The following is a 9,976-nucleotide window of genomic DNA, read 5'->3' on the forward strand; positions in this document are numbered from 1 at the left end:
AGTTAAGTTTGCAAGTTCAGTCCCCACTGGTTTAAGGGGTTTTACCCCGAGCTCATCGGTTTTCCCTTCTATAAAGTCTTAACGGTAATAGTTAGTGTAGGGAGCTGTTGGCTCGCGTGGCATGAAGGGCTTGCCACCACCCTCCTACGCATTGTAACCCGGCCACCTGAATTAATGGCTTTAAAAGCCACTTTATGACTTACGCCTAAGGGGGTGCCTTGGGTATTAGCCTAGCTGATTAAAAAATTATATTTTGTTGTTATTTTATGACGTTGTTAATCCTTTTTTAACTTTTTGGTTTATAATTTTCAGGGAAAATTAAATGCGAAAAATTGGACTAGTCTGCCCTACGTTTCAGAAACGCGTTATCTCCCAAAATGGCATTTTGAAATAAATCAAAACTAAGGTATTTAGATAACTGAAAACTAGTTGGTAGGGGTTTCTTTTAGTCCGCAATCCAAATATGACCACGACTATCACCAAAATTAAGTAAATCTCAGAATAATTTGACATAATTTACGTTTGTATTGGCTAAAGCTCTTGGCAGGAACGCATTATGTGGTATAATAATTCTGAGTAACGGCCATTGCGACTGTTACCCTAGGAATGCAGCTGAATAAATTAGAGCCAATGAAATTATACGAAATGAAGACATAATGCGTTTCTGCAAACTTCCGACGGTCGTTAATGCGTCGAGTATTTTCGAAACTTTTCGATTTTAATGCGTTTTTGCATTTTAACATCTCGGAAACTAGCCCAATATAAGAAAATACGGACTTCAAATTTAGAATCAGCGCTCTAAAATTAATATGAGGAGCATTCAAACTCAAAGAGTCAAAAATGGCCGATAATGCGTTTCTCAAACGTCGGGCAGTTGTCTAGATGTTTTGTTTTACTTTTGTATTCGAAAAAATGATGAGAAAATGCTCCGAAATTTAGATTGGCGAACAATATTAGGGTAATCATAGAATTAAATCTTTTTTTTTAGAAAAATACGGAAATTTTCCGGAAAATAGGCCTCTGTAATTTCAGGAAAATTGTCCGAGCGGGAACGGGAATTTTTAACTACGATTTTGTGGAATCCACCACGCAACTATAGAACCGAGACCATTTTTTATTTTGAAATTTCGTCGATATTGTCCGCGGATGGGTCACAGGGGTTCCGAGAATTCGCAGCGCGGCCATCTTTGTTTGTGTCAAGAGTCTTTTAAGATAAGTAAAAACATTAGTTGGGGTTCCGCCAGAACAAGGTGGATAATTTAGGGATAATTGGGAACGCTGGTCTACGTCATCTAATGACTTTTAAACCTATTATATTAGGTGGCCGGCTTACAATGCGTAGGAGGGTGGTGGCAAGCACTTCATGCCACGTGAGCCAACAGCTCCCTACACTAACTATTACCATTAACCCCAACAAGTTCTTATGAAAAAGAGAAGCCGTGAAACGCGGTGTAAAACCCGTTTAACTAGTTGAGTGCAAACGCGCAAACTCAACGCGGAAAGAGTTTAACCCAGTGCGAAAAGATAGGTTCAAAACCGGCTCTTCTTGCTGCGAGGCGAAAGTGCTAAGCACCATCTTGCATATCCCCTGGCGTTACCACTGGGTACTAACCTCACTAGCTTCGTCCACTTACTTTTATTTAATCATAATTAAATTTAATTACTATTAGTTATTTGCGTTTCCTTTCAATTGTTATTTATACATATTTCAAATTGCGGATTTCAGTGAATTGTTTTTTACAATTTAAATCAATGGTTTTATAAAGAACAAAGCAATTGAATTAAATCAATATCAAGTCAAACTTCAACCGCAGATAGCTTTTACCATTTCATTATTTTAAACAAATGTGCCATTACCCAAATTTAAAGTCTCGATCGACGGGTGAAAATTGGGAACAAAGGGAATTTCAGCCTAGTAATGATTTTTCTCTAAACGGAGAAAGGACATCGACAGTCATCCGCGAGTGGCCGACGACAGAACTAATACGAATCCGTGTCTCGTCAGAGTTCACGTCCGTCATCATTTTCAGCTGCTCCGAGATGAAGGGAAATTAAAGAGCACTTAACTCGATGCTCTTATATTTTTGTCAAAATGGCTCGCTTCCCGTTTTCCGAGAGCGTAGGCCCCCTCTTGTTCTCGATAAAGGGGAATCAGTCCTTTTAGGCGAAGGGACGTTCCCCTTTCGTCATCTGTCGACGACCCTTTCACACGCGGAGTTTCTTTATCGCGACGACCCGAGACGCAAAAAGCAGACGCTCCATTTTGGCAGAAATTGGGAAACGACGCTATATCTCGAATCTCCGTTCTACGAACAGAACGATTTTGGGGCCCACTTCTCCTTCCCCCGACTGATAAGTAGCGTCAATAGTCAATGTCAATTCCGCAAGTTAGACTCTTTAGGGCTCTTCGCAAATTACCAAATGCCCAGAATAAACTTTTTCCAGACACAAATATTCAACCCCTGAACTAGTGTAGCAAAATAAACTTTAAAATCACTCAAATTGATTCAAAGTAAAATTTAGTAAGGCTTGGTTTCATCAGTAAAAGTCAAACTTATAACGGAACTTAAAGTAACTGAATTTGCACGATAACGGTAATAGTTAGTGTAGGGAGCTGTTGGCTCGCGTGGCATGCAGGGCTTGCCACCACCCTCCTACACATTGTAACCCGGCCACCTGAATTAATGGCTTCAAAAGTCGCATGATGACTTAGGCCTAGGGTGGTGCCTTGGGTATTAGCATAGCTGATAGCTGATAAACGGCATAATTAAAATTTTATAGTCTTATGGTAACACAAATGTATTGTAAACAGATAAGTTTGTATTATTTTTTAGTCAACTTGGAAAAGACTAAAACGCTAGCGGTTGTTCAGAATATAGAAAAGTAATTACCAAAGGTCAAAGTTCATAACAATATCATTGATAATTGGTAGTTTTGTACTTACTACACTAGATCACTCCCAGATCGCCCTAAGTAGTACTGCCTTTTCTGTTAGCGTGCTCGAATCTAGTTTGATCAATTTCGCGTGTTCTATTTAATGCACCCAAGTGCTCAGAGAAGTGAAAATAGTTGATAGTATTTGTCGGTGATTTCAGGAAATGTCTACACTGAAAAGAGGTGTTGCTTAAAAGGAGGAAGTTGAATTAGCCGTTCATTTTACATAATGCTACGTAGCAACCAACACGAGAAGCTAAAAAATTCTGGATTTTTATCTGCTAAGCAAGCTCTTTCTGATATATCGTCTGCTTCCCGCAGTGTTCGAACTTCTGATATTGGTTGCTATCTGCCTCTTTGTTATCTGAAAAGATTAATAAATGCGTACAAGAATGTATTGAAGTTACTAGGAATATTTCAGCATAGCATTAATCCCTGGTACCATCCTCACAGCTTTTGTGGATAAAGTTCGTCTGCATTTAAGGGGCATTCAAGGTCATACCATATAGCCAACTTGAATGGGAAAGCAGACGAATTTCAGCTACAAAGGCTGCGAGGATGGGAAACAGAATCCTGTAGTCCAATATTCTTAGTAACTTCAATACATTCTTGATGCGTAATGAATAATCCCGATTTTAGATGCAATGCAGTATTCCAAACCTAAAAAGATACTATTTTAACAAGCTCTAAAAATACTTTACTCGAAAAACATTTATTATTATTCATGTATTTATTTAATCGCGCGAGCTAAATTCAAATTAAACTGTTTTTTGGAAAGCTCTTATACTTATAAATAATTACAATATTGACAATTTTAGAAAATTAACGTTGGTTACAACATTAATTTCGCAACTAATACATATATCAGACAGATTTTAGCCACAAGATAAAATATAAACGATGTAAGTCGAAACTTGTAGTAGAGTAAACGTAGCTCTATTCGTATTCTTACAAGTTGGACCTACACTTTTTTGAGCTTAACCTATATAATATTAAAACTAAGTAATATTTTTTTAAAAATCAACGGTATTTATTGTGCACAAAATTTTTTTTTTTTTACATTTTCGGTTGTAAATTATAAATTTTAAATATTATGCACAACAAATACCATTACTTTTCTAAAATTATTATTTAGTGTTATCTATGCATAAATAACCACAAATAATGTAGTTACAGTCTAATATTATTTAAATATTAGAGACTAAACGGATAGTAAAAACCCCACGGAGATGGTTAATTTCTGTTCACGAAAGCATTTTATTATTATTATTTCGTTTAATACCGATTATATTCCAAAATTAAAAAATTTATAACAAAACTACGATAATTAGAAGAAAAATATTTTTTCGTGAAATTTGCATAAACAAACTTAAAAATGCTAGCGATCTGATACTCGCTTCTCTGCTAAGTGGATCGAAACATGTTACACTAACAGCAACGCTACGTTTAAATACAATTTTAAGTATTCAAATTTAATTAATTTAATTCCACTTATTAAAATTAATGTATATGTATTGAATTGAATTGTATTAATTTTGTTATTTGGTTATTAATTTTGTACAAGTGTTGTAAGTCGGAAAATATTCCGAATTTTTGTTTTCGCCTAATTTTTTCGAATCTGAAAGTGAAACTAAACCTCTAGACTAGTTTAAACTGATTAACAATGTAACATTATTAAGGTTTTGTAGTATGTTTACTGATATTAGACATTTTATATCGATAAAAAGTTAAAAACCTTAAACACCCTTAAAAAGTAATTTGTGTTTCATTTTTTTATTTTTCCGATTTGCTGAAAATTTTCCGGAAATTTTTCCGCATTTTGTTCTTCCGGAAAATTCACAACGCTATTTTGTACTGTTCTTACGCACTTCAAATAAATTCAATTTAATATATAAAATATTAAACTAAAAGTAATTCGAAATAAATTTTTATTGAAGTAAAGTGAAGTTAAGTACATCATGGACTAATTAATTAGTCCATGAGTACATCCACGCGTTTTATTAAGTGAGTTTAATCTCACATACGCCTTTATCCATTTTATTCTTCGTTTGACGAATTAAGTGGTGGCGATTACGCCTAAGCGTCTAGCTTTATAGCTTTCATCGGGCTCTCGATACATTTAAACGACGAAAAGTGTGAGATAGTTAAATACCGAAAGAGGCTCAGCAGAGTCTGGTCGTAGCCGCCGGCGTCGCAAAATCCACTTCTAACTTCTTTATGACTAGAAATTGAGAAGTAATGAAAAGAAGCTGAATTGACGGACGTCAAAATCTAAAAGTCGCCGTTTAGTCGCTTATTTTATCCAACCTGTTTTTTTTGTAATAAATTTTTAATGGGTCGTTATAGAAAGTCGCGAGAAATTTAGCACATTTTCTAGACGAGTTAGTGAAGGTGTTGGTGAGGTTCTTCGGGGAAAGAATTAAGGCACCATTAATTGAAAGACCGATTTTTTGCAAAACTAATATCAGAAATATCACTGGCAATATAAAACAGAAAGACTCGTATATTGGAAAATTACAAATTATTATTAACGAATATTAATAAGTATTAAAAGGTATAAATAAATATTAATAAATATTAATAAATATTAATAAATATTAATAAATATTAATAAATATTAATAAATATTAATAAATATTAATGAATATTAATAAATATTAATAAATATTAATAAATATTAATAAATATTAATAGGCATTAATAAGAATGAATAAATATTAATAAATAGTAATACATATTAATAATTATCAATAAATATTGATAACTAAATATAATATTAACAAATATTAACAAGCATTATTATATATAAATTAATATTATTAAAAATTTATAAATTGTAATAAAAAGAATAAATATTAATAAATATTAATTAAAATGAATAAATATTAATAAATATTAATTAAAATGAATAAATATTAATAAAAAATAATTAATATTAATAAAAAATAATTAAAATGAATAAATATTAATATTAATTAAAATGAATAAATATTAATATTAATTAAAATGAATAAATATTAATATTAATTAAAATGAATAAATATTAATATTAATTAAAAATGAAGAAATATTAATATTAATTAAAATGAATAAATATTAATATTAATTAAAATGAATAAATATTAATATTAATTAAAATGAATAAATATTAATATTAATTAAAAATGAATAAATATTAATATTAATTAAAAATGAATAAATATTAATATTAATTAAAAATGAATAAATATTAATATTAATTAAAAATGAATAAATATTAATATTAATTAAAAATGAATAAATATTAATATTAATTAAAAATGAATAAATATTAATATTAATTAAAATGAATAAATATTAATATTAATTAAAATGAATAAATATTAATATTAATTAAAAGGAATAAATATTAATATTAATTAAAAGGAATAAATATTAATATTAATTAAAATGAATAAATATTAATATTAATTAAAATGAATAAATATTAATATTAATTAAAATGAATAAATATTAATATTAATTAAAATGAATAAATATTAATATTAATTAAAATGAATAAATATTAATATTAATTAAAATGAATAAATATTAATATTAATTAAAATGAATAAATATTAATATTAATTAAAATGAATAAATATTAATAAAAAATAATTAATATTAATAAAAAATAATTAAAATGAATAAATATTAATATTAATTAAAATGAATAAATATTAATATTAATTAAAATGAATAAATATTAATATTAATTAAAATGAATAAATATTAATATTAATTAAAAATGAAGAAATATTAATATTAATTAAAATGAATAAATATTAATATTAATTAAAATGAATAAATATTAATATTAATTAAAATGAATAAATATTAATATTAATTAAAATGAATAAATATTAATATTAATTAAAAATGAATAAATATTAATATTAATTAAAAATGAATAAATATTAATATTAATTAAAAATGAATAAATATTAATATTAATTAAAAATGAATAAATATTAATATTAATTAAAAATGAATAAATATTAATATTAATTAAAAATGAATAAATATTAATATTAATTAAAATGAATAAATATTAATATTAATTAAAATGAATAAATATTAATATTAATTAAAAGGAATAAATATTAATATTAATTAAAAGGAATAAATATTAATATTAATTAAAATGAATAAATATTAATATTAATTAAAATGAATAAATATTAATATTAATTAAAATGAATAAATATTAATATTAATTAAAATGAATAAATATTAATATTAATTAAAATGAATAAATATTAATATTAATTAAAATGAATAAATATTAATATTAATTAAAATGAATAAATATTAATATTAATTAAAATGAATAAATATTAATATTAATTAAAATGAATAAATATTAATATTAATTAAAATGAATAAATATTAATATTAATTAAAATGAATAAATATTAATATTAATTAAAATGAATAAATATTAATATTAATAACTATTATTATAAGCGTCAATATTCACACTCTGTTGTTGGTCGAAACGACTACATTTCATTTTAATTGTTCTGAAAGAGGTTTTTAAAATTATCACAAATTACGTAACTTAAAAGTTACTAAATGTAACACGGGTACAAGGATGGTTAGCCTAAATATTACGTGGCAAACCATAAACTAAATTTATATCTATTTTAGGTTACACTACCAATTTAATACTGGTTTTCTAAATTTTAATAGTATATGATTAGTTTTTACAGGCAAAGCAATACATTTTCATCATTTCGAAAGAAGTTTAATAATTTTAGACTTGATGGTGCTATTTATATTTATATATAATTATAAATTATAGATATTATAATTTAGGGGGAAGTGGTGTCTTAATAAACGATTTTTGGTGTTACGTAACAATTAGACGTATTCTAGCAAGAAATCTACCAAATTCCTAATGTGTCCATGCTCGTACATGTTTATGTTTATATATATATATATATATATATATATATATATATATAATTATCTCACACTTATGCCCCTAAAAATAAATAAAGTGTGCAATACATTATTCTAGGAAACTATTTATATTTGGGTAATGATTCACCGACTTAACAGAAACCAGAAATATCAACAACAATATTTATTTACAAATATATCAATGCGTGAAATTAGAAGCCTGACACGCTTTAAAGCATTTCGAATATCGTTATTTAGTGCAGTATATAAAATACTAACAGACTATCGACCAAGAAAACACATATTTCAAGTGAGAGTGTTCAAATACACGCCACCAATAAATATCTTGAGCGAACTCGTACCTCTGCCTGGGGCTCTTCGTTGAAATTCATTCCGTCTGACCTTAGACTGACCCTTCTCTGACAGGAATGGAAATTGAGAATAAACGTTTTGCTTAATTTTATATAGTTTATAAAGTTTTTCTTTATTCTAACAATTTACAGACAAGAAATTATATTCGGAGTTTTGTTGAAATTTGCGGCGAGCTCATTACGCGGGGCGTGGCTTTATTATTCGCAAAAAAGAGAATGACGTTTCTTACGAAAGATTGAAAGAATTTTCAACGCATTGCGAGCTCTGTTCGAATCTGCAAAAACGTATCAACTGACATATTCAAAATTTCGAGAATTCTTTGTTCTCCTTCGAAAATGATGATGACTGATTTGCGAAAGAATTTTGGTGATTTGCAGTTGTTTATGGGTGATTTTCAGTAATTTCCTTCAACGATTTCCCGTGATTACCCAACGATTCGTACACCTGATTACTAAAGGCACTACCCCAGCATCGATTTTAGAACTTTTAACTTCAATAAGCTTCTAGATATTATTTGGATAAGTTTGTCAGTTCCCTATCCTTTACGTTCAAATTGTTTAGTAAGGGCTATTTCTAGAATGACCTCTCATTTTTGCTGAACTTTAGACATTTTCTATTAGGTATGATATCAATTTCGCGTAACTCTACACATAGTTATCATTAATTATTTCGCCTAACTAACACCTATGGAAAGTTATTATACAACTATGGTATTTCTCCAAACTCCATTCATGTATCGTAAAAGATAACTATTTATTGTGAAAATTTCAATATAATATTGATTCTATGAGTAAAATATGCAAACATTCATAGAGTTTTGTTATAAATTGGGAAACATGACTTGAAAAATGTCAAATTACAATTCGCTTGATCGGTTATCCCTAGATACCAAATGGGTGGAGCTACCTGAAGTTCTGGACAATTTTTAGAAAAGTTTCTGTGAACCTTTAAATGTTTTTCGAACATTATTTCCCACCAAAAGCTACTGCGATTGTCGATAGCTTGTATTGTTCAGTGTAAACATTTTTTATTAGCACTTTCAATGTGTCCAGACAGCACAATACAATAGATAAATGTTGCCCTACAGATATTGTTTAATTTTCAACTACATTTATTGATTCGAAAGAAAGTACAACTCGAAAACGATCAAATGTCAGTTGATGCGTTTGGGCCCGATTATCAGATTAGCGATTATCTTTTGGAAAGAAGCATCAGACAAAATCTCATTACTGCGGGATTATTATTTTCGAAGCCAAATGGTGATTAGGGGCTGAATTAATGACAATCGAGCAGGCCATGCCAGAAATTTAAATATTTAAACTGCGCGCCTTTTGCAAATTTTATTTTTGATTTGCGACGTCTAAATATAGCATATTGCTCATTTTCAATTCATGTTTGCAAAATTTATCCTAAAAGATATCGCATTTTAAAATAGCCATTCAACCAACTGCCGTGGCAGAACAAAGGCGGCTAAAGTCAGCAATGACTAAAGTTAATAATATATTTTAAGAGAAAAGTATCTACTCGTTACAAATATGGTGGATTAAGTTTGATTCAAAAATAATATCCAAAAATGGACAGTTCCAGATTCGACTTTGATTAAAATTAACATAATTAATGTGTCATATTTGATCCAATTACGGTGTATTACAATTCAAATATATTCCAATTTAATCAAAATTATTTAATCTTCACCGAATAAGATTCATTTTGGATGTGTTGTTATTCTAATTTTTAGATCATTTTC

This window comes from Leiobunum rupestre, chromosome 2 (assembly GCF_980474605.1).
Source record: "Leiobunum rupestre chromosome 2, qqLeiRupe1.1.hap1, whole genome shotgun sequence".
Classification (NCBI taxonomy): domain Eukaryota; kingdom Metazoa; phylum Arthropoda; class Arachnida; order Opiliones; family Sclerosomatidae; genus Leiobunum; species Leiobunum rupestre.